This window comes from Schistocerca cancellata, chromosome 4 (assembly GCF_023864275.1).
Source record: "Schistocerca cancellata isolate TAMUIC-IGC-003103 chromosome 4, iqSchCanc2.1, whole genome shotgun sequence".
Classification (NCBI taxonomy): Eukaryota; Metazoa; Arthropoda; class Insecta; order Orthoptera; family Acrididae; genus Schistocerca; species Schistocerca cancellata.
Genome location: NC_064629.1, coordinates 741,923,661 through 741,950,470, shown reverse-complemented (window position 1 = coordinate 741,950,470; position 26,810 = coordinate 741,923,661). Strand labels below are relative to the sequence as shown.

The 26,810-nt window shown below is 43.9% G+C and overlaps 1 protein-coding gene across 2 annotated transcripts in view; it reads left to right on the top strand.

The window, feature by feature from the left end:
* The window catches only part of LOC126183894 (ras-related protein Rab-3), an 833,674-nt gene that overhangs the window by 798,261 nt on the left and 8,603 nt on the right, over window positions 1-26,810 (top strand). The window lies entirely within an intron of this gene.

The following is a 26,810-nucleotide window of genomic DNA, read 5'->3' as shown; positions in this document are numbered from 1 at the left end:
TTAATGGTTATTGAGAAGTATGGTTACCACTTAAGTAATTTCCCGAATGGGCTTGGGAAGTATACTTACCATGAAATTCATCTGTCATTTTTGGTCCGTGGGAAGCATACTTAACACCATCTTAGAGGCATCCTAAAGCTTTTGGGAATATGTCTTATCACCTCTGTCTATGCCTGACATCTTCCTTGTAGTACACTACACCAGGTGTATGAAAACTGCTACAACAATCAGTTTCTTTTTGTCGTGGGATCACTACTTTGTCGGAACACATTGCTTCGCTCCTGCAGTATACATTATTGTGACCTGTTTCAGGTCATACGTTCATTGTGTGGTTAAGTTTCAAGGATTGTTTTCATATTTTGGTAAGTAAACTTAGGTATCGCTAACCAGTATTTTTTAAATAAAGTAAAAGAAAACATGAAAAAAAAACAGAAAGCTCTGTTTTACGTGTAATGGAGACATGTAACAGCTCACTAAAGGGAAGTGGGAAATTCATTTACCACCACAGTTTTAATACCTCACAAACGTGCCGTGGTGATAAATGTGCCACCATAATTTTTGGTCCTAAATCACGAAAATAAATATAGTCAGGTAATCACAATTCTAATAGGATAGCAAAATTGTAATATCTTTGCTGAGTTGCTACGAAAAATGCGCCCGTGAAAGGGTTAATGCTTAATTGTACTATGAAACATAAATATGGCTCCACAATTAGCAAGGGAGTATCAGTAGACTCAGATCAAGGTTGAATATTCTAGTCAAAACACAATGTGAGAAAAACTGTTAATTATATACTGCATGTGATAGTTGCTTCCAAAGCTGCGCAATAACTAATACTTATGCTGGCCCATCGTAGTCTACCAGCCAGTAACCCTTCTGGATCATCATTGATTTTACGTGTAGGTGTAATACTGTTCAGAGATTTCAATAAACCTATCTTTAAGCTGATTATTATAAATCTTTTGTAATAAGCTATACTTACGATGGAACTTTAACTATCCTTTTATGAAAAATACGTGGAGTACTCACTGAATAACTGAGAAATTTACTATTCCACAAAGTTTATTAACTGTAGCAAAAGTTTACTGTAATGACTTTTCAGTTCAATACAGTAGGATGCTCGGGAATATCGAAGCACGTTGCATACGAACCTGTTTAGGTGAATGACTAAGGATATTCAACGCAAAGTTTACAGAACACAAACTTATTACTGAGAAAGCACTCAAATAAGTGGTCCACACAGTTATACAGTACACAGCTGATAATTTGAGATGAAGGTGGTCCAGTGTCGATCTACTGCGGCCGTTCTAGAAACGAGGCAACAGTATCCATGGGTCTTACTTTATAACTATCGCTGCAAATTCTCTTCGTAGTGTCGGATTTTCGTAGAACAGAGCCAACCTAATTAATCTATGAATAATAAGCCAAATTACCTCCACATCCGAGGCTATGTTATATAATCTTGTTGTTCTTCTTGCCTCGTTCGGTTCACAAGATGCAAAAACGTCGACTGCTAGCCACCGACTGACTCATGCCATAGAGACGCTTCGCATTTCGACCGCCAGATCGATGTTTCTATTCCCGCCAACCCAGTTTCGTTACAGAGGGTCTTCCCTCATTATTTTACACGATTACTAACCTACATGCCCTATGCGTGAACCGTCTCGCTGAGTAGCAGTCGAGGGTTGAGCATCGCTCCTCTCACTCGCGTACTGTCAGCCATAGGCCCCCGCTTGCACTGGAGTAAAAACAGAAGTGATCTCCAGCTCTGTTTTTATTAAAACATTGACGGGCACTTGCGCCGAGGTCTTAGCACGGACGGCACTGGGAAAAAATTTTGCATGGCGTCGCCTGGCAGAGTTGTCGTGTCTTCTCGTCGTTGTGGTATGCCGAGCTTGTGTGGCGCCTTGGGGTCGCGGCGGTCTCTTTCCGCCGACGACACGGGGCGCGCTTTCTTGTTGCCGCGGGCCGCGCGGCGGCCGGCCATCTCGAGCACCTCAGCTGCCGCAGAGTCAGTCTCTGCCCCCCCCCCCCCCCCCAAGAACAGGGAAAAAGTAGGCCAGGACCTGGAAGCGGGCCGCGGAACCATAGAAATGTTTTCCGCCGCCCCCGTTCAGAATTCCGCGTCTGCCATCGTCATAGTAGGGTCAGCAATGCAACCGGAAAACCCAACGGTGACAACAAAAGTTGCAACTGACAATAACCTGGCAGCAAGCCCCCTTTCCGCTACCGACATGGCAAAAACACACGAAACGCAAACAAACAAATACATCGTCAGTATTTGCGATCCTGCCCCTCCCTCTCCTCTCCTCCCCCCTCTCCTGCTTGCCAACGGCTGTGGCCTCCTTGCTGAACATATCCGCAACCTAAATGGCAAGCAGAAGTCCAGTCAACCGACTAAAATCCTTCCCAAACCCGCAACTGCCACCCAACCCCCTACCCGATCCCAGTTCCTCAAATCCCCCCACACAAGTCCAACACATCCAAGCAGCGGCGTGTAAGGAAGGAGAAGCACTCCAAGGGGAAGAAGCACTCCACCACCCCCACCCCAACCACTTCCACACACTCTGAGGAGCCCGCGCCCCCGACAGCACCTGTCGTCGCACTGGGAGGGGACCAGGAAACACCGGCACTGGAAGGGAACCGCGTAACCGGGCAGGATTCGGATGGTTTCGTGCTGGCGAAGAAAACGTTTCGCCAGCCGAGGCTTCCACCAGCCCGGGGAGTGGAACCCACCCCGAACAGATTTCAGGCTGTTGCTGATGAGCCAGAGACAACAGAAACCACAACACAAACACAGAACCAAGTCGCCCACCACCGCCCCCCGATTGTCGCAGAGTTTGCACAAAGCTATGAAGAGCTCTTCGAGCTGTTGAAAGCAGAAATCGGGGGAGGCAACTTCCAGGCAAAACCTGCTGGTGGAGACAAAATTAAAATCATTCTACACACACTTGAAAACTACACCACAGTCAAAGCACTTTTAAATAACAAAAACATGTCCCACTACACGTTCCCCACAACTAAAACAAGAAACAGAAATATAGTGATAAGAGACCTCCCAAGACGAGTGTCCCCCCAGGCAATCAAAACAGATTTGACTGCCCAGGGGTACGTCGTCAAGGCGGTCCAGCAAATGGGCAACATCAACAGCAAGTGGCCACTATACCAGGCCACACTCCCGGACATCCCCCAGAACAAAAGGGAGATAAAAATGGTCTTGGCTGTGCCTGTCACCACTGAACCGCTGCGCTGTAAAAACAATACGGTGCAGTGCTTCAGGTGTCAGGGCCTGAATCACATCGCCACCTACCGCACCATGCCAGTAAGATGCAGGAAGTGCGCCGAGGCCCACGACACAAGAACATGTACACTACTACACACGGACCCACAAATAAGGTGCGCGCTGTGTGGCAAAAACCACACGGCGGGTTACCAAGGTTGTGAGGTCCACAAACGACACACACAACAGGCTAAGGGCGCAAAGGTCGCCCCCCACACACGCAAACAAAACACCATAAACCTATCCAGACACACAAGAATACAAAACATGACAACACACACGGACAAGGCCTGGGTAAAACCAAGGCCGGATACACCAAGGCGACTTATGCGGAAGTGGTTTCTCCTCCGAGGAACCATGAAAGCGTGGCCCAATCATCACAACAACAGAAACAATCACAAGAACAACACCGGGAAACACACAGCAACAACGACCAGGTCCACCATGACACAGGAAGCTCTAGGGAACCCCACACACACTCCCCCCCCCATGGATCAGTTGTTAGGCGTAATGGTGCAGACCATGAACCTCGTCATGGAAATGATGAAGGAATTCAGGGAAGCCCAGAAGCAGAACACACAGATCCTCGTTGCCCTTCAGGCAACAGTCCAGCAGTCGCTCCCCTCTGCGACTTCCTCAGTAGTTTCAAAAACCCATCATGGATAGACGACCAAACATCCATGGCCTGACAATGTGCGTCTTCAATGCAGACGGCATTGTTAATCAAGAGGTCGAGTTCAAAGAACTCATGAAGGAGTTCCCCATCGACATATGCATGATGGGGGAAACCCACCTAAAACCGGGAATAAAAGCGACAGTCCCCAACTATGTTAGCTATCGCAAAGACAGGCCAACCCAAGGCGGAGGAGTGGCCATATACATAAAAAGAGGGATCCCCCACCACCAGGTATTCTTACCAGCAACCAATAAAATCGAAGCAGTGGCGGTGGAAGTAGCCACTGCCACTGGACCCCTAACAATCGTTGCAATCTACCGACCCCCACAAGACCAGATAGATGAGGGAGACATAGCTACTCTAGGTCAAATTGAAGGCAAACTCATAATGCCAAACATCCGGATTGGAATTCTATAGTAACCTCCAGAGCAGGCGCCAGATTGCAACAACTAGCGCGCAACCACCATTTCGAAACATGGGGTCCAGTCGAGCCCACACATTTTCCAAAAAATGGAGGCAGGCCCGACGTGTTAGACATAGCTCTCACTAGAAGGATTACGGGGTTTGTGACCGCAAGGACAATCAACAGAATGTCCTCCGACCACAACCCAGTGATTCTAGAGGTCGACGTGGGAGAATGGGTAGCACTCCCACGGTACCAGATGTCTTACAAACGTACAAACTGGGAACGATACCGAGAAACTGTCGCCTTTGATATCGCTCGCGCTCCGCCACCTACTGCCGAAACAGTTGAACAAGCGCTACAAGACCTAACAGATATCATCCTGCAGGCAGCAGAAGAGGCCACCCCTCCACAAAGGGATGGCCCGCCGCCGCAAGTACAACTCCCGGAACACTTGCTAGCTCAAATTCGACATAAGAACAGAGTGGCAAAAGAGTGGAAGATAACCAGAAACCAGGCCACAAGGAGGCTGCTCAATCGTCTACAGAGAGAATTGAAGGTAGCGCTCAATGAGCACAGAAACCAGCAATGGCAAAACCGCCTCACAACCCTCAAAGTAGACGATCACACACTTTGGCAAGCAACCAAACAATTCACAAAAAGACGCGCTAGGATGCCGCCACTGCACGGCGAGCGGGGTATGGCCTACAGCCATGCTGAAAAGGCCAACGCCCTCGCCGACACTTTCGAGAAGCAGTTCCAAGCGGCTGAACCCCAGGATGATGAGCATGAAAGAGTGGTCCGTCGTCAACTGGCTGTCTTCCTCAATGCTGAGGAGGAACCAGAAGACGAACCCACGGTTTTTGCCCCTGAAGACGTGGCAAAAGTAATTAGGTCCCTCCCCTCCAAAACGGCGCCAGGATATGACAGTATCACCAACCAGTTGGTCAAAAACCTCTCACCTACTGCGATCGAACACCTCGCGAACGTCTTCAACGAGATTACTCGTACCCGCGAGTTCCCAGCTTGCTGGAAACACGCGGAAGTGGTCGCAACACACAAACCAGGGAAAGACCCTCTATTCCCGCAGCACTACAGGCCGATTAGCCTCTTGCCAACTCTCAGCAAGATCTATGAGCGCCTCCTGCTAAGACCCATACAAGAACATATTACCAGAGAGCAAATTCTGCCGGATTTCCAATTCGGATTCCGGCAGAACCACTCTGCCCCACAACAGATCATGAGAGTGGTTGAAGCAGCCACAGAGGGCTTCAACCACAGAGGCTACTGCGGTATAGTGCTACTAGACGTAGCCAAAGCCTTTGACTCAGTATGGCATAGAGAGCTACTCTACAAGTTGTACACACAAGGGTTCCCCGGGAGCATAGTTAAGCAGATCAAAAGCTATCTCTCGAACAGAACTTTCTCTGTCAAAGTAGAAACAGCCACCTCCACCAAGAGGCGTATTCGTGCTAGGGTGCCACAGGGATCGGTCCTGGGGCCCGTTTTGTACAGTCTGTACACTGCGGACACACCAACGGCCCCCCTGGCGCACACCGCTCAGTACGCTGACGATACAGCCTTCTACACAAGAAACGCGAACAAGGACCTGGTCATCCGTAGGCTACAAAGGGTTTTAGATGACACAGAAACTTGGGCCCGTCGCTGGCGAATCACCATCAATTCCGAAAAGACGCAGGCTATGCTGATTACCCGTAGGCTCGGAAGGCGCGAACCTCCTCAACGCCCCCCCCCCCCCCCCGTCCACCATCACCTAAACGGAACCCAACTCCCCTGGCGCAGAACCGCCAAGTATCTTGGCGTAACCTTGGACTCTCGTCTTACGTGGAACCCCACATAGACGAGGTCCATAGGAAGGTCTGCGCCAGAATGTCCATCCTGTACCCAATCCTCAACTCATCCAGCTCCCTTTCCTGCTCAGTAGGAGTGAACGTATACCTGGCCCTGATCCGGCCAGTCATGGAATACGCGTGTCCTGTCTGGGGATATGCGGCGAAGCAGCACCTGGATAAACTTCAGAGGCTACAGAACCATGCCCTCAGGAGGGCACTGCGTTTACCTCTTGGATTCCCCATTGACGATTTGCATGCCGCTGCTGAAATCCCACTCCTGAGAGAGCGTTTCCAAGACCTGGCAAGGGCCTTCTATGAAGGTACTTCCAGGTCGGGAAACGCCCTCATACACTCCCTAGGTCGGTATGACATGTCCCGCGATAAACACAATCGCCCCTTGACGATCTTCGACGACTAAGTCGAAGATAAAAATCCCAATATCCATTCCCAAATCCCGCTCCTACCCAAATTACTACAATTATCTCGCCTCAGGCAAGTACCAGACTCACACAGAACAATCATCACATTTCATAGACACCAAAAAGTACAGAAATAATCACACATACAAGTACACAGGGGAGTAAAAGCCGAAAGGCTACAAACTCCCCCTCACACTTCCCCAAAGAGGGGAAAGTAAAAGATGAGAGCAGCCAGCATGCGTGAACCAGTATTGCAAGCAAAGTTTTAACATTTCCATTTTCTCATGGCATATTACTTTTGAAATTACATCCACAAATTAATTACAGTTACATAAACTGGCATAAATAATGAAAAAAACACTGAGATAAATGTTACATCGAATAGCTTGTTGATACAAGAGTCACAATGAATAAAAGCAGATAAAGAAGTTAGATGAGACAAATGTAGGTATTATCGATAATAGTCGAACACATGCCCCATGTTTCAGTGGTGTTTCCTGAGAGAGATACGTCAGGGAAACATTCGTGACACCTCAAACATCATTCACTCTGCATGAACACCAATACAAAGACCTAAATCTAATTTCATCTTATTCAGTTAAGAACAACATTAGGTACATTTTATCAAAACATATATAAAAAATGGTTCAAATGTCTTTCAGCACTATGGGACTTAACATCTGAGGTCATCAGTCCCATAGAACTTAGAACTACTTAAACCTAACTAACCTAAGGACATCACACACATCCATGCCCGAGGCAGGATTCGAACCTGCGACCGTAGCGGTCGCGCGGTTTCAGACTGAAGCGCCTAGAACCGCTCGGCCACACCGGCCGGCAAACATATATCGCCATAGAAAATAATCTGCGTTACATAGGGCATTGGATAACAATTTATATAGCCACATGAGAATAGAAGAGAACATATAATACATAACTACAATAGAGGAAATATTTTACCAGCTTTCACAAAAACATTATTTAAAATTTTTCCAGTGTTTACAGTTGCTTACCAGAAACTTCAAGCAGTCCATTTACATTGCTTTCGAGGAAGTAGATACTTTTGAAATAGTTATCATTTTCGAAATATTTCATATTGTGTACAGGGGAAACAATGAGGAGAAATTGTTATTTGCACCAGATAGGTTTTTTGGCTGTGTTATTTTCATGCAATTCAACAAAATAACACATCACTATTTAAAATAATCATAACATTTTTCACTGCCCTTCCATTACTTCAGACAGTTCACACCAATACCTTTGTTTACAAATCTTCTTTTAACAAGGGAACACTTGGCTGCCCACTAAGAGTTTTGGCAGTCCATTTCAAACAGCCCTTAAACATCCATTCCTGGTCTATCCTTTTAGCAAGTAGGCTAATTATGCACCACATTTCACGTATTGGCAGTCCATTTTCTTAGCTACAGCTCATTATCCTGTGTAGTCATTTAGTATGTCATTTAACTTTTTTTTTGGAATGTCCATTTCAATCTGAAACTTATAGACATATATTAGAAAAACAACTACAGTAAGTCTTCACAACAGTATAATATACGTTGCAAAACACAGTTTGTAGGAATAAACATATTATAATACAATACATATTAGTCGTGACATGTTTCCAATCAGTTCACCTTTTCATTCCGTTCTGTGGACGTAAGGATTCAAGTCCACTGTCTTATGAACACCTATGGGGTTCTTTGATTTTGGGCACACCAAATAGTATGCGTTAGCGTGAGGCGTTCCTTTCACTTGAAACGGTCCATTGCAAACATATAGTTAAATTTGGAAATAAACCTGTCCCGCGCCCCCTAATTATGATAGCAGTATGTACTGCTGTACGCAGTGTAATTCCGTTTTCCAGATCTTACCATAACAAGTCTTAAGGAGGTCTAATTTTGATCCCAAGGGCTGTTGTTTACATATCCTTTAATTATATCTGAGAGCTTTCTTGATTCTGGAATTGCAAATTCTTTCGCGACTTAAATTCGTTTTTCATAATATATTGCGTCGTCCGGAGTTTCTTTCTTAGTTAGTTCTGTCTTTACCTCTGGCTCTTGTTTTGAAATTGCTTCATTTGAGCCGCGCGGGATTAGCCGAGCGGTCTGGGGCGCTGCAGTCTGGACTGTGTGGCTGGTCCCGGCGGAGGTTCGAGTCCTCTCTCGGGCATGAATGTGTGTGTTTGTCCTTAGGATAATGTAGGTTAAGTAGTGTGTAAGCTTAGGGACCGATAACCTTAGCAGTTAAGTCCCATAAGATTTCACACACATTTTAGCTTCATCTGATGGTTACAAAACAACATTTCGTCACGCATTCCTCGATTTTGTTGCTTCAATATATTCTTCCTCCGAACTATCTTCTATATCGGACGATTCTGGGTCACTTTTCGATTCTAGCAGAATCGCTTTTCTGAGACACTTGTTAATTTCCTCATCCCAACTTTTGTCTGGTTTTAAATACTCAGGATCATGGTTTTCTCCTAATGTTATTAGTTCTTTTTCTTTCACAGCGGGCTCTTCGTCTGAGCTGTCGTCTTCGTTGGTTCTAATGACGTCTGACTTCACATTGTATTTTGTGTAGTCATCGTGAACATCAATAATTCGTAAGCAATCGTCCAAATCTACCTCTTCATGTCTACTGACATCAGTTTGTTCTGCTGGCGGTTCATTAGTTAGGAATCCTTCGTCGACAACGCTGAGGATTTTATCTTCTTCCATTCTCCTCACTGCTATCGTATTATGTACTTTGCGTGGTGCCCTTTTCCTCGCTGTCGTCATCTTTGTACTATAGTCCGTTCATCGTAAAAATAAACCTCATCTAAACATTACACTATGAATTCTTCCGCGTTTGCTGGAACCTCATTGGATTTCGGTTGACGTGGAGCAGAAGCAAAGCCGTCTCGAGTACAGTCAAGTACGATAATGAGGATACGTTTTATGCTGTTGACTCAGCGATAATACGGGGCAACAGCTTCACCAGGGCATTAAACTTGGAAAGCACTGACCAGTGATGTGAACAGTCGTAGTAAAGACGTATAAAAAGACGAGTAGTGAACAATATAGCCTTGACTGTCATTTAACTTTTGAACAGAAGGAAATAATGGTAAAACTCAGGCGATAGGCTTATTAGGTGAGCTGATGAAAATATAACATGCTCTCGATCTTAGCTAACATAGTACTGTAATTAAAAACAAGAGTGATGAAAATTTCTGACTTTAACAGCGGTAACTTGTCTGCATGCGTTGTGTGCTGGGGTTTCACCATGTAGTTTAATATTGAAGCCACTGAAGGTATTACAGTCGGTCGTCTGGTAATCGCTGAACTTCTGTCATCGGACTCCGGGGAATGTGGTACATTCAGTACTGCTACATTGAGAACGAGGCGATCAGCCACAGAATCCCAAGCCGCCAAAAAGCCCTCATTTCCCCTCCTCTTTTATGACGTGCTGTTCTGCATTTCGCCGTCGTTCGGCAGTGACGTGTAACAAAGCTTCGTGCATTAGTTCCAGTAAGTATGGCAGCTTAAATGTCGTGTTATTTCACGCGACAAAGCCTTAACTTGGCTCCAGATCAGTTCTATTGGGTTCAGATTGCAGTGTTAAGGTGACAACTGTAAAAATGCATCATTTGTAGTGTGTGAACAACGTCGTGAAAATTGTTTTCCGTGTTTCTACGACGCTTATCACTCTGGTTTCCTATAAAATAATGGGCATTTCAAACAAAGAGGATTTGATTTTTCATTTTTGTTCAAAAAATTTAATTGTGTAATGTTGTCTTAACTTATATCGATAATTAAGAATGTTTATATACAATGAAAACCAGAATTCTGTGTGTGGCATGTAAATAGAAACTAGAACACGTGCATTATTCTTGAAAAAATTATGGTTAAGTATGAGTTAATTAACACATATTTGATAAATTTCATATTTAAATGATCTAGTTATTCAAACCGAACCAAAGAAATTGTGGATCTTAACGGGTTTCGAACCTCCGGCCACCTGCCCGCCTGGTTATCAATCTACGACACTACCGGTCAAGCCACGAATATATCCGAAATATTTTTTATATATTGTTTCTTGAAAAACGTCAAAGCTGATTTTTATCTGTAATGTTGTGAAAAACATTAAGAACAACTTGTTTCTAGCCTTTAGCGGTGTTCCGCGCGAGTGTTGCACTAGAACAGGGATCCCCAAACTATTTTGGACAAGTGACCCCTTTTCCAAAATGAACTGTTACCTCAGACCCCCATGGCCAAACTTGTCCACATAGACTTGCCAAGTTTTTCATCTTGTACGAACTTGAGACTTTACATTACTACAACAATGTTATTTCCTACAAAATATTAATTATTCTTAGTACACATAACACGACATAAACAATACAGTAACTACCTATCTTGAAAGTTTTAAATAAGAACTTGTGTTAATTTAATAGGGGTCGATTTTTAGACCTCGTCGACCCCCAAAATCAGTTTTCGTTTATGTCGACCCCTAGGAAACCGATATCGACCCGAAGGGGTCGATATCGACCACTTTGGGAATCCCTGCACTAGAAGGTAGAAGCAGTGTCATCCATTTTCGTGGTGCATCTGAACAGCGAGACAATGAGAGCACGAGTAGCGCTTACCGAGACTGTGACTGTACACGATTTTTGAAATAAAAATTACGTAGCTACAGTATCATTAAGAAAAACTTTGATGGCTGGTAATAAATCAGAATGCCTTAAAGTTTCATTTACAGTGACGTAGTAATAACATATCTAATGCATAAGTTGGACCTACTTCCAAGAGCGGAATAACACTAGTACGAGAGCTACGGCTGCTGACGAATCATCGCGTTTGTGTTTGTTTATGATACACGGTATATATCTGCTGCTCGCGAACTTCGGGCGGCGCTAAATATTTCCATTTCCTTCTTTGCTGTCGGGCAACATCCTGTTGTCGAGATCTCTTCCCTCCTTTCACTGCCACCTAACCTGGTCGTGTGCATCCTTTTGAAATCCTCCCACTCGCACTGCTTTAGCCCTTGATACAAATCATCCCTGACAACTCATTTCCAAATTTTATCATTATTTAAGCTGTTGTTTTCTTCCTTACGAATATATTCAGGTTTTCTGTTGCTACGGAATCGTCTGCAGCGTATTCATTGCATCCTATTCTGACGCCCTCATTCTGTCCTGCTGCCGTAACTGCAACTTCCACACGGACAACTGCTTGATACGATTTATTCGTTACTGGTGGGCATTCTGTCCGCCAGCAAGTGTACGTTTCATGGCCTGTCTACCGTGACTCAGTCCTGAACACGTGTCACTTCATTTGCAGGATCCTGCGGTGCTTCGGAGTCGCTCTCTCGTGCACTAAATTCATAACGTCTGCGACGGTACTGTTTCTTGCGTTTGGGCCTCGGAAACCTTTCTGCGTTAATTTGGCCCACAACATACGGGGTCTTCAGTTTTCCATGTTGTTGCTGTCGTGGTAATGTCTCGGTGCAAATGTACTACCGCGAACGGCTAAAGTACCTTGACCTCTGTCCCTACCTCTTAGAGCCGTATTAACGCGATATCTATCGCCATCATTTATTTTGTTGTCATCGTGATTATCTCTGTTGTTATTATTCTCGCAGGCAATGGCTTTTCCGCAGAGGCTATACCGGATCCCGAAGTTAAGCACTATCGGGTGTGGCCAGCATTTGGATGGGTTACCATCCAGGCTGCCGTGCGCTGTTGCCATTTTTCGGGGTGCACTCAGCCTCGTGATGCCAATTGAGGAGCTACGCGACCGAATAGTAGCGGCTCCGGTAAAAGAAAGCCATCATAACGACCGGAAGAGCAGTGTGCTGACCACACGACCCCCCCAATCCGCATCCTCCGTTTGAGAAAGACACGGCGGTCGGATGGACCCCATGGGCCACTTGTCACCTGACGACCGAGTGCTATTATTCTTGCAAGAAACACGATTACTTTGCGAATGATATTCATCTTGTACTCTTTCTAGAAACGCAGAAAAGCTTTTATGATTGCCTCCTACATATCTCTTTGAATCCTCTAGCGGCTTCTTCCATAGTTCCCAAGAAATCTCGGATTCGGATAATCAGCTTTTTAAGTATGTCAGTTTTCGTTACCAGCATTCCCAGAAAGGTTGCATGGAGTTTCTGCCTCTACTGCCACAATCTGGCCATTATGAATTCTCGCTATAAACAATGTTTTCGTTCTGACCACTATTCCTCGGTAAATTTTTGTTTGGTTTCCTTAAATGTCACTTCATCTGTGTTCGCATTTAATCCCCATCGCTTAGCATCACCTAATGAACTGGTAACTACGTTAATCTTTTCCTGGTCTGCCAAATATTCAAGAAAGACCCTTACGCAATTTTTCAGAAAATCCAGTGCGTGCCAGGCAGTATGTCTTTTGTCAGGATCAAAATGTTCTTCTCCCTCTAAGGGTTTGTTATGAGGTCTCCTATGATCGACACAACTGGGCTTGATTTTTATTTTATTTTCAAGGTCGCAGATTTGCCTTCAATTTGTGAAGTGTTTTCGTCACACTTCTGTTCGCAAATATATTCCTATTTGTTTATTTCTTTCTCATAATCAACTTCTGTCATTCTCAAATGTGAGTTTCATTTTCACATTCGTTAACTGTTTCGGTTTTCAGACCAAAGACCTTGTCGTTCACTTTCGTTACTACTAAATGCTTTACCGTTTCTTGGAACTTTATGATTTCTAAATCGTACCTTTCGTTGATATTATTGATCTGCCCCTGCATAATGACCACATTGTTATATATGGTATTTATTTCAAGTTTCATATCCTTGATTTCAGTACTCAAAATGCCTACTTTTTTGTCCACTTTTTCTATGTGTTCACTGGACAAAGGGTGCATTGTGAATGAATGAAGAATTCTAATTGGCTCTTACTGAATTTACCCGCCAAATTACTGATGCTGCCAGTGTGGAAGCACTGACCACCCTTTTTCTGCAGACGAGACTTTCAGTGGCAAAACTATTTTGTACAGATCTCCATATTGCACTGACAGTTAAACCTTGCAAAAGTGGTCTACAGATCGTCAAATACAGAGAGACACTTCCTCAATTACACTGCTCTGCCACTGATGGAAGCTTGAATATTTAAGCGTGAAACCCATGTCCAACCCAGCTATATATCACCACATACTGTTTCCATGTAGTAAACACACAATTCGTATCTTGCGCCATACAAAATCACCACTTCTGCATCTTGCATATAGCTATCAACCATCAGACAGTCGTACATATACCACAAAGATAGACAACATAAGCACGTGGACCGTATATAGTCTTCGCAGCACTAGCTATTTCCCGCGAGCTCAGTAGGTCATCGACCACAGCCAGTGGTCACAAGTCATCTGCCCCTGAACAAAACTGGCCCGACGCATGACCAGAGAGCCCTCAGCGGAACAAGGTCACTCTCCGAACTGTTGTACAAAGTCTGGGTCGGTTACTGTTTCTGGCCCTGACCTGTTTGCTTGCTTGCTTTCTACACTCATTTCCAGACTCTGTGATTACAAGAACATATATACACTCCTGGAAATTGAAATAAGAACACAGTGAATTCATTGTCCCAGGAAGGGGAAACTTTATTGACACACTCCTGGGGTCAGATACATCACATGATCACACAGACAGAACCACAGGCACATAGACACAGGCAACAGAGCATGCACAATGTTGGCACTAGTACAGTGTATATCCACCTTTCGCAGCAATGCAGGCTGCTATTCTCCCATGGAGACGATCGTAGAGATGCTGGATGTAGTCCTGTGGAACGGCTTGCCATGCCATTTCCACCTGGCGCCTCATTTGGACCAGCGTTCTTGCTGGACGTGCAGACCGCGTGAGACGACGCTTCATCCAGTCCCAAACATGCTCAATGGGGGACAGATCCGGAGAGCTTGCTGGCCAGGGTAGTTGACTTACACCTTCTAGAGCACGTTGGGTGGCACGGGATACATGCGGACGTGCATTGGCCTGTTGGAACAGCAAGTTCCCTTGCCGGTCTAGGAATGGTAGAACGATGGGTTCGATGACGGTTTGGATGTACCGTGCACTATTCAGTGTCCCCTCGACGATCACCAGTGGTGTACGGCCAGTGTAGGAGATCGCTCCCCACACCATGATGCCGGGTGTTGGCCCTGTGTGCCTCGGTCGTATGCAGTCCTGATTGTGGCGCTCACCTGCACGGCGCCAAACACGCATACGACCATCATTGGCACCAAGGCAGAAGCGACTCTCATCGCTGAAGACGACACGTCTCCATTCGTCCCTCCATTCACGCCTGTCGCGACACCACTGGAGGCGGGCTGCACGATGTTGGGGCGTGAGCGGAAGACGGCCTAACGGTGTGCGGGACCGTAGCCCAGCTTCATGGAGACGGTTGCGAATGGTCCTCGCCGATACCCCAGGAGCAACAGTGTCCCTAATATGCTGGGAAGTGGCGGTGCGGTCCCCTACGGCACTGCGTAGGATCCTACGGTCTTGGCGTGCATCCGTGCGTCGCTGCGGTCCGGTCCCAGGTCGACGGGCACGTGCACCTTCCGCCGACCACTGGCGACAACATCGATGTACTGTGGAGACCTCACGCCCCACGTGTTGAGCAATTCGGCGGTACGTCCACCCGGTCTCCCGCATGCCCACTATACGCCCTCGCTCAAAGTCCGTCAACTGCACATACGGTTCACGTCCACGCTGTCGCGGCATGCTACCAGTGTTAAAGACTGCGATGGAGCTCCGTATGCCACGGCAAACTGGCTGACATTGACGGCGGCGGTGAACAAATGCTGCGCAGCTAGCGCCATTCGACGGCCAACACCGCGGTTCCTGGTGTGTCCGCTGTGCCGTGCGTGTGATCATTGCTTGTACAGCCCTCTCGCAGTGTCCGGAGCAAGTATGGTGGGCCTGACACACCGGTGTCAATGTGTTCTTTTTTCCATTTCCAGGAGTGTATTTTCACAAGGTTTACCAGAATATCATAGCATTTTTGCGATACTTCTCGATATCAGGCACATAACAATATTGTTTGGATAGCAATGTCGCTTGTGGTGTATAATTCCGATATAGACTGGAAATTATTTCTGTAGAAACTCGAAACTTTAGCGAGGTGGAGCGTGCTGTAAACCATAGAGTAACTAGTAACGTATCTTCTCTGCGAAGACCTTTACGCAAAAACTCGGAAAAAATAGATGTAACTGGTATTTTAAATCGCGAGTACCGATGTCGGTGATATAACAGAATCCAAATCATCCTTATACTTTACAAAGGCAACTAAGGTGTTTCTCATATCTAGAGAAGCAGAAAACGTGTCTTCCACCCGTCTTTCATCTGCTAGATGCACACAACGCACACCCTAATCGATGTTCTCTCAACCAAATAAAGATGGGTTAATGTGCAGAAGCAGTCAACTGGGCAATTTACATGGGAGGGAATAATGGTCCAACGCAAACACACGTCCATATTGAATCTTCTCAAATTTTTGCAGGGAACACATGCGATCACGAAGGCTATACAACACATACTGAGTGTTAGGCCGCTATTCAGCCGTCTAGAATACGACACGGTTAGGTCAGCTACATTCCTGTACCCCAACAGGCCTTTCCATTTGGACAGCTCCTGTCGTTAGCTGGAAACGTGAATCATTACCATCACAGGCCACCGTCGCCGTGCGCCATGCACCCCCATACAGAATCGTCCTAGGAAACTAGCTACATATTTATTTGATCGCTATACTTACAGTTAAATATTACGATCGCGGTATCAATAGGACGACATTCGACAATGAGCAAAGTATCGGAAATACCCCATGGTGATGGCTGTGGCTCTGGAAATAGAAATATCTTTACCATTCTTATGACTTGACGTACCTTTCCAAGTAAAAAAAAAAAATCTTCCATTCCCTTTTCTATCGCAGTATTCCACGTCAAATCCATACCTTCCTTACTACTGGACATAGTCATTTTCCTTCCACATGTCGGGATACACACGCACACACATACTTTATAAGCCTCATGCTCATGATGAACCTGTCACGCATCCCCTACTAATAAGTAATACATCGCCAATAACTTATTGCTGGCGATACGAAACAATACTGAGCGAAAATCAGTGATGGGTGGACATGTTTCATAAGTTTTTCCTGCAATTGGTTCAAAAAATGGTTAAAATGGCTCTGAGCACTGTGGGACTCAACTGCTGTGGTCATAAATCCCCTAGAACTTAGAACTACTTAAACCTAACTAACCTAAGGACATCACACACATCATTCGTGCCCGAGGCAGGATTCGAACCTGCGACCGTAGCGGTCGTGCGGTTCCAGACTGTAGCGCCTTTAACCGCTCGGCCACTCCGGCCGGCTGCAATTGGTACCACTGTGTCTTAGAAAGAGAGGCATAATCGTCCTACAAACCGCCAGATCTTAAAAACATGATCGCGACAAACACGTTACTATCACAAATGGTCTTGGTGCTACAGGTGCTCACAAGTATCGCTAACGATATCTGTGTTAAAAATTATACAAGCCTTATAAATCGAGGTATGACATTACCTCTGAATGAAGTGGTTTTCCCAGACAAATACCGCGACACTGAAAATAGACGGTGATCGCCGGAGAGTATATTATCAGACAACAGTGCGATAACACGTCGCCAAGACTCATAACAAAATCACAGAGTTTATTAACTGATTTGGCTAAGGAACGCCGTATGAAGCTGGTGTTTGCAACTCCCTCATTCAGTCACTAGATATTTTTCCAGTATTTTTAACGCATTGTGTCTCGATGCCACATCAGAGGTCCTGCGAGGCCGGCCGGAGTGGCCATGCGGTTCTAGGCGCTACAATCTGGAGCCGAGCGACCGCCATGGTTGCAGGTTCGAATCCTGCCTTTGGCATGGATGTGTGTGATGTCCTTAGGTTAGTTAGGTTTAATTAGTTCTAAGTTCTAGGCGACTGATGACCTCAGAAGTTAAGGCGCATAGTGGTCAGAGCCATTTGAACCATTAGCTCCTGCAATGTATTCACTGGTTTATAGGCGATGATTGGTTGAGAAGGATCTCAACAGTAGATGGTGTGCTTATTGAGGTTGTAAGAAATGTACACAGGCTTTTAAGATCTCTAGTATTACGTTCTCTGGTAGAAATGTCGTCTGCGATTTGGAATCATGTCTTTCCATTCAATCACATACCTGGGTTGGATCCTATGGAGGAATCCTTTAATGATTACAGCCACTAGTGAAACATATTTCTGTCACTCTCATATCTCGAAACGAGACCCTTTTTTCGAACCTGTCTGCTACATTAAATTTTTAGATAATCCCTAGGCACCATGCAACTGCCCCTCAGACTCTGTGCTGCTATCCCTGCAGCTTTTCGCGTGTGATCATTCCAATTTAAGTCAGAACTTAGTAGAATTCGGAGAAAGCTATATCTACCACATTCTTTAGTCCATGTAGAAACAGGCTAAGCTGAGTTAGTGTGACAGGACCATGTTTTGACCATTCGATGGAAATGGGAACATGTGATGTGTAAAGTCGGCGCCAAACGAAGCCTGCTTCTGCACCACAAGGTCGTATACATACAGTACGAACAGTAGTGGTGGTGTTTCTTATTGGGAAAATTAGGAAGCCTCAACATCATACAGGTACTGCAGTCCAAAACAGATCTACATCCCTCGGGGTTCATTCACGTCTATCACCCCAACATTCCATCATCGTCATCTGTACCATCCAGCAGAGAAAAATTAGGAAATATAAAAGCTTTCCTAACTTCATCTGGTACAGAACTTGATAAGATTTTAACAACATCTCTCTTTCTCTTCAGATATCGAAAACAAATACCGTCTGTGTAGCAGCATCTAGCACATGTGGCGATCGTATTAAATATACTGGTATTGTTCCACTGGAGTAGGCGAGCAGTGATTGAAGTCGCTTGCACAGACCAGTGTAAAGTGTGTCAGCGCCCATACTGTTGGAGGTGGAATACCGTATGCCACAGACTATACTGTCAGCCACAAGAGTGGCTACCTGTGTTCTTGTTTGAAAAATTGTTTTTTCTGCTGTAACACGATTCGTACACTGCCATACATTTTGTTTTTATCCTCACGACTTCGAGGTCTGTGTCAGATTCTAAACTGAGATTAACACGTTCTGATTCATTTCCTCTCACAGAAAACTAGACGTCGCATGGTGTAAATCATGTTGTTGCTTCTGCTACCACCCCATCCCCCCCCCCCCCAAAAAAAGTTGTTCAAATGGCTCTGAGCACTATGGGACTTAACTGCTGTGGTCATCAGTCCCCTAGAACTTAGAACTACTTAAACCTAACTAACCTAAGGACATCACACACATCCATGCCCGAGGCAGGATTCGAACCTGCGACCGTAGCGGTCGCGCGGTTCCAGACTGTAGCGCCTAGAACCGCTCGGCCACTCCGGCCGCCCCCTCCCCTCCCTCCCCCCCCCCCCCACACACACACACACAGACTTCACGATAATGTGTGTTCCCAGTGGAAATTTCACAAGCCGGTGTGTTTGCAGGGGGCAAATGACTTTTGACCGTTGGCTGCTGTGAATGACCTACTGAGCTCATAGGTGCTGCGAGCACTATATATGGTCAATTTGCTTATGCTGTCTGTCTTTGCCGTAAATTTAAGACCATCTGATGGTCTATAGATATATGCAAGACACAGAAATGGTTATTTGTATGGCGAAGGATATGAATTGTTTGCTTACTACATCAAAACAATATGTGGTGATATACAGCCAGGTTGGAGATGGGTTTCACGCTGAAATATTCAAGCTTCCGTCGCCAGTGGCAGAGCAGTGTAACTGAGGAAGTATATGACGATCCGTAGACCACTTTTGCAACGTTTAACTGTCAGTGCAATATGGAGATCTATACAAAATAGTCTTGTCTGCATGAAAAAGGTGGGCAGTGCTTCCACACCGGTAGCGTCAATAATTTGGCGGGGAAATTCAGTAAGAGCCAATCAGAATTCTTCATTCATTCATTCACAAGACAACCTTTGTGCAGGGACGTAGGAGCCTTCACATAGCAGTGAGAAAGTTTACCGTTTCGGAGACGTTTGTTGAAAGCATGACATCGCGATTTCCAGGAAGGATAACACGTGATGGATGTGGTGCCTCGTTAGTACCACCAGGAAGAATGCATTCGGTGTTATTCAGGGCTATTTTCGTGAACAGCTTCTGTTAGGACAAGAATTCCCTTGCAGACAAGCTGGGACATCTCGAAAGCTCCTACAACAACAAAAGTGACCATTAACTATTTCTGCAACACTTAAAGATTTTGGAGAGGGAGAGATGGCTCTTATTTACATAGACATGTGATGTCAATATAACACTTACAAACTTTTAGCTGCGCCTGCGAGGGTGAGCCGCTATGCAAACGTCTCGCTCAGCGCTGGACCTGCTGGTTTGAAAGATCTGCATCAGCAACAGTGAATAGGTAAAAAAGTGCGCGGCCAGAGTCGTCTTTCATGTGGGATGGGCTGTCCTGTTAGGATCGCTAGGAAGAATGCATACTGTTATCATTCTGCCTTGGAACTCTGTACAGAACGGTTTCTGATATGTCACAGTCGAATTTCTTAACGATTGTCCAAAAGCGGTTTTAAATGCAATGAGTGTTTGTGCATTGCATTATTTCGGCTGTTTAAGCGTTGTGTGCGTATTTGCAAATCATTATACATACATTATTTCGCCAATTTTACACGTAGTGAATGTGTCTAGGCATCAGTGAACTGCATTATTTTGTGAACACGCCTGTAAGATGTGCATTGCATTATTTTGACACCTTACAATCAGTTAGCATTTTTTTCAGAGCGCTATACATGTATTATTTTGACAATTTACGGCTGTACATCAGTGTATTGCATTATTGCGGTGATTTACGAGTAGTTTGCAGGTCTGTAGGCTATTTACTGAGACCCCAAGCACTCCAGGGTGAGTGCTTTGTAGCAGCGTAATAAATAAACTACCTGAAACCCATCCCTAAACAGATTGTTCCAACTTCCCAATGAAAATAAATGAAGTTCATTCCAGTCTCTCTCCAGCAGCTGGACACAGACTGAGTCCTTTTCCCACCATTTTCCCCAGACCCCCATCTTAGATTACATCATGGGAGGGACGACAGCGCCCTCTGGTGGTGGAAATGTGTGCTAGGTCAGGTGGACTCTAGACTCCCATGGTGAACACACTGGATTGAACAATTGCCTATGACAACTCAGACTGTTTAAATGAACACTGCATGCAAAATAAGGACTTACATCCATCCTATCCAGCAGCCCAGTACAGGCTGAGTCCTTTTCCCGCCAGTTCTAAGGAAGAGGTGGTGGATGACTTAGGTTAGTGGAGGTAGCTCAATCGACCTATTTTCTCACAAAAATTTTCTCACCACTTTCTTAGTTTAGTGGAGGTGGCCCAATTGACCTTTTTCCTGCCATTTTTCACACCATTTTCTTGTGATGAGGGGGTAGGGGTATGGGGAGGGGGTTAGGTTAGTGGAGATAGCACAGTTGCCCTATTTTCCCCCTAAAATTTGATCTTCCCTCCATGACATCATTGCGACATTGCCACATATATCGCCGCCATCTTGAATAAATTCGGCAACAATGCAATGTGGGGTGGCGTCCTACTTGCCCTTCTACTGACCCATTCCCAACCTTCGCCAAAATTGCTTGGACCTCTGCTTCACTTAATCCTGGAAATCTTGGAAAGATTGCCCTGTGCCTCACTTTCTGTATCGGCCACCATCCTGATCTTGAATCCTGTACCAACTCATCCACTTCCCACACCTACTCCTTTTCCTGGAGCACTTTTGGATCCAATACATTATTCGAAAAATCCAGTCCATACACCCAAATTCTAATCCACTATCAATAAATCCAGATGTCCTTTTGCACGACTATATACAAATTTGACCCTTAATGCACCTTCATGCCTTACCCATCCTCTTCTGTCGGCATTTTAACCAACTTCCATTCTTCAACAATGATGTCCTGCCCGAGATATGTACCTCCTTCTAGTCCTAATCACAACGCTCCCCCTCACACCATCCTCCTATTTTCTCTGTCCCCTTCATCCACCTTGCTGACTTCTAATCGCTACCTGCGATTCTACAGGGCCTCATAGTCATACTCATAATTGCACCTTCATCATGACGAAATTTACGTGTATCACCTAGCATCACTTTTAAACCGTTTCATCATTCAAATTCATCAGAGCTATATTTTAATTTTAACATTAAATCGTCAAACTAGTTTTAAAAACCATCATTATTTTGTATCTATGTGTATTTAACAAAGTTCTCATTTATTGTCACTTGTTTTTATATAAAAATTGTCAATATCGACCACCTATGTATATTTTACAAAACTATATGCTATTGTTGCCTTTTATATATTTTAACAATCTTTAAATAAAGTTTATGCAACCTTTGAATGGGGAGCGGTTTTTATCTGCTGCTAGCCCACCCCCACTGTGGAAAATTAAAATAACAATAAAGAAAAAAGTGTGTACAACAAGCTAAAGAATGTCCCATCACGTGGTAACACATCTAACACTATGGGCTACTACTACAGTTCACCGATAATGTTAATCCTGTGAAAGGATCTTAATTTGTGACTGTGACAATTTATTGGATTGTTCTTTGTCTCTCACAAGATTTCTGTCCAAAGAAAACAATATCAAAACAAACGGGATTCGAACCAAGGTTCAGCCAGTAATAAAGTAAACTGTAATTGTGTAGAAGGATACGGTCAGCGGCCTCATTAGGCAGAGTTGCTCCAAGTATTAGCACGGTTCATAAAGAAAGTTAACTGTTGAGATTGACTTTACTTGATATATAAATTATGTTTTACAGAGTTCTTTTATCAGCTTCATTATTGGAATATACTGTCCTCAAAATGTCTTTCAGGTTATTTCATTCTCTATTCCTATCATTACTTGTATTTTCGAGGAGCATTCCCATCCTTAAACTATTTACCTCAAATGGAACATGTGGTACTTAGATGTGGTATAGTTTAAATAGTTGTAGTTAGTTGCGTATTATAGCATACAGATGTTAGATAGCTAGCAAGTTCACTTCATTAATGCTGTAACTGTGATATGAACTTAAATCTGGCTCAACAATTAGCAAGGGAACCAGATACTAATCTAACACTACACTCAGGTCATGGTTAAATATTTTAGTCAAAATACAATATGAGAAAAACTGTTAATTATGTACAAATGAAATTGTAAACCCAGTTACTTCCTAACTTGCACAATAATTAATTCTTGTACCAGCCCTTGAAAGTATAATAGCTAGTAACTTTCTGTATCACCGTTTTTGCATGTAACTGTAATGCTAAACAGGGATTTCAATAAAAGCAATCTTTAAGCTGAATATCATAAATCTTTTCTTGGCAACTGATCTTTGGTGAAACTTTAACTATCATTTCACGAAAATTACGTGGAGTACTTCGAAACGTATGCTCACTGAATAACTGTGAAATTTACTACTCCTCAAAGTTTATTAACTATACTGAAATTTTACTGAAACTGAAATAACATTTCAGGTCAATAGAGTAGGATACTCGGGATTACCGAAGCATGGTGGGTAGAAATCAGTCTAGGTGAATGATTAAGTATAAAATACGGCTACTCAACGCAAATTCTATAGAACACAATCTTATTATTGAGGATGAAACCCCATAATTGGACCATACAGTTACACAGTATTCAGCTGATAATTTGAGATGAAGGTGGTAGCTGTGTCGATCTGCTGTGTCTATTCTACAAATGAGGCAACAGTATCGATGGTTCTTGCTGTATAATTACGTCTGGAAATACTCTTCTTAGCGTCGGATTTTCGTAGAACACAGACAGCCAAAGTAATCGATGAATAATAAGCCAAATTTCTTCCACATCCGACGCTATGTTATATAATCTTGCTGTTCTTCGTGCCTAATTCCGTTCACAAGATGCAAAAACATTGACTACCAGCCACCGACTGATCCATGCCATAATGGAGCTTCGCAATTCGACTGCTAGGTCGACCTTTTCTATTCCCGCCAAGCCAGTTTCGTTGCACAGGGTCTTCCCACCATGTTTTAAACGTACATGTCCTATGCAGTAAGCCGTACTACAAGTAAAGTTTAACATTTCCGTTCTCTCGCAGCATCTTACTTTTGAAATTACTTCTATAGGTAAGCTTGGTGTTACAGAAATCACATTGAGTAAAAACAGATAAAAAAATTAGATGAGACAAATATACGTATTACCAGTAATAGTGTTACAAAGACAACTGCATGCAACAAATGCAGCTGATTCAAACCTACTCCGATCACACTATTCAGTCATGCATAATTTTTCAGTTAAAAGGTTTGCACTTTGATTTGTGAATAGAATCATGTCCCACAGTTCTTTAGAATTGTCATATTCTTTACGTAGTGTGGATAAAATTCGACCACTTAAGAGTCTATCAGAAAAACATTTTCCTTGTGCTTACACAATTAACGAAAAGCCTTTGCAGCTTCGCAACGTGTGTGCTAATGGCATCTTTGTGGTCATGTTGAATACGAAAAACTGCCTCGATCACGTTCAGTCATTGTGTACTGATCGATTCAAATCGCGCGAACAATTTATCCAAATATCACTCGCATCGATGCGTGTCAACACGTGATCACCAACGGATGTTCATTGTGCACTTGCTAATAAACTTACCAATTCCACATCATCTTGCAGCCACTGCTGATGTGTCACTGTTTCGTCTGTGGTCACAACTTCCACCGATTCAGGGCACTTGTATATATGTACCAGTAACTACGTCTTCAAGAGCATGTGCTCGAAACAGCATCAACACATGCCATTTCCAAATTACTCACTCTACAAGTGCTAGAGTTTGTTCTCTCGTATTTTGCAAAACCAAATACTTTGTAACTGTTCACACACAACCTGGGCCTGTAAACTGTTAAGATTATTTAGTTAAAATAGACTACAATAGATTTACAAAGCTAGGTTCCTCATATATACACTCAAAAAACGTGGTAACAATACACTTTATGTTTTATCAGTTCAGTGATTCCACTGAATTTCCACAACATAGAAATGCAAAATCACGTTTCACACATATGATAACACAGATCAAACTTTCCTTGGATCTTCAGCCAGATTAAACTGTCACCTGCATAAAATATTTCAACAGTCCACGTAGCCGTCATCAGGTAAAAAAAGCTAAGCCCCTCTCGCCGATAACTAATCCAACCATGAACGAAGGACCCTTTATATGCAGCGAAAATACGAAGGCGTTAGCACTAAGGTGAAATGCGCAAGCGCTTAATCGTTGCTGCTGCCCCCTGGCGCAAGGAGAGTTGCAGAACCTCCACTGCTGAATACCGTCGAAAAACCATATATCGTTAAAGATTATTATCCACAGACGGCCGATGTTTCTTCATATCTGATAATAGAGGATTCCAAGTGTAAAGTAGCGAATATCTATCGTCACTTTTAATTATATTATCTGTTAGTCTTATTTCGACGAATTCTTTTCAAACCCATTTCCAGTATCGTGAGGAGTTTGCAATCACTTGTGTCTCATTGTATAGCATCCTGTGTCTCTCTATAAGACAGTGCTCAGCCACCACAGTTTTGTCAGGTTGTAATAATCAAGTATGGCGATGATGTTCAACACATGTCATTGATGGTACGAATAGTTTGGCCAGTGTATATTTTACCGTACTCACATGGTATTTTGTAAACGCCAGGCTTCCTCAAACCTAAATCGTCCTTAACAGACCCAATAAGTGCTATAATCTTAGCTGGCGGACGGAATACACATCTGATTTCATGTTTCTTCAAAACCCTAGCTGTCTTGGCAGACACTTTCCCAGCGTGTTTAAGGAAGGCCACAGAACTAAAAGTGTCTTCAAGTGGTTTAGGTAGACATAGGATGCTATACAATGAGACCCACGTATTTGCAGACGCCTCGCGTTACAAGGGAGTGTGTTGTAAAAGAATCTGTCGAAATGAGGCTGACAGATAAACCCGCTAAGTAAAACCTGGAATCTTATCAGATATGAAGAAACAAAGGCATCTGAATCGGCCGTCTATGAGTTATAATTTTTGACGGTATATGGTTTTTAACAGTATTCACAAGTGGAGGCGCTACACCTCTTCTTGCGCCAGGGGGCAGCAGCAACAATTAAGCGCTTGCCCATTTCACCTTAGCACTTGCACATTCGTATTTTCGCTGCATATAAAGTTTCCGTCATTCACGGCTTGAATCAGTTATAGGCGAGAGCGTCTTAGCTTTTCTCACGCGATGATGGCGGCCATGCGGACTGCTGAAATATTGCGTGCAGATGACAGTTTGATCCAGCTTGTGGCCAGACAAGAATATGATCTCTTGATACGCCACAAAGTCTAAATAGCCACATATGAGAGTACACTTCGTATTTTTCTTCTCATTGTTAACAGTAAGCGTTCCCAGCTGATCAAAGTTTATGACAGGAGGTTTCTTGCATTTTTCTGCAAATTATTCTAATCACTCTTTTCAGAGCAATGATTAGCCTCCCAGACGAGAGATCACTTCTAGTTCGTAGTATGAGATGGGTGATGACAAGTAGTCACTTCCTACTATACGTCTCACTCTATCCTTCTGTACTGAGTACTGTGGCACAGCATCACATGTTAGCCATTTCTTGCACTTTCTCGTTTCGTGTTTACATCAACTCGCCATAGGTAAACTGTATTGGTGTGATGTGTGTCCAAAGAATGTGTGAATGCTACTATCCCAAGTTACCCTTAAGGATTGTATAGTGACATTTCTACTTCTATATTTTGCAGATGTTCACACACTCCCTGAGCCCATAAACTGTTAAGATTATTTATTTACCATACTTTTTCTATGCTGAATTTGAATTTCTACGAGGAATGAATGTTATTTAGGTCCTAGAATTTGTTAGGTAACTACTTATTAGTGAATTTATACATTAAAAGTGATTTTATGTGTTCACAGTGGTATGAGAGAGTCTAAGGAATCTGATCACTTCGTTAGGCACTGACCTCATTTTGTACAACTTTTACCCCCCAAAGACTCATGTATTTTTTCAGTTATTCTACTAATACTTCAATAGTAGTTGATATCTTAACTGTTCTACAATAAT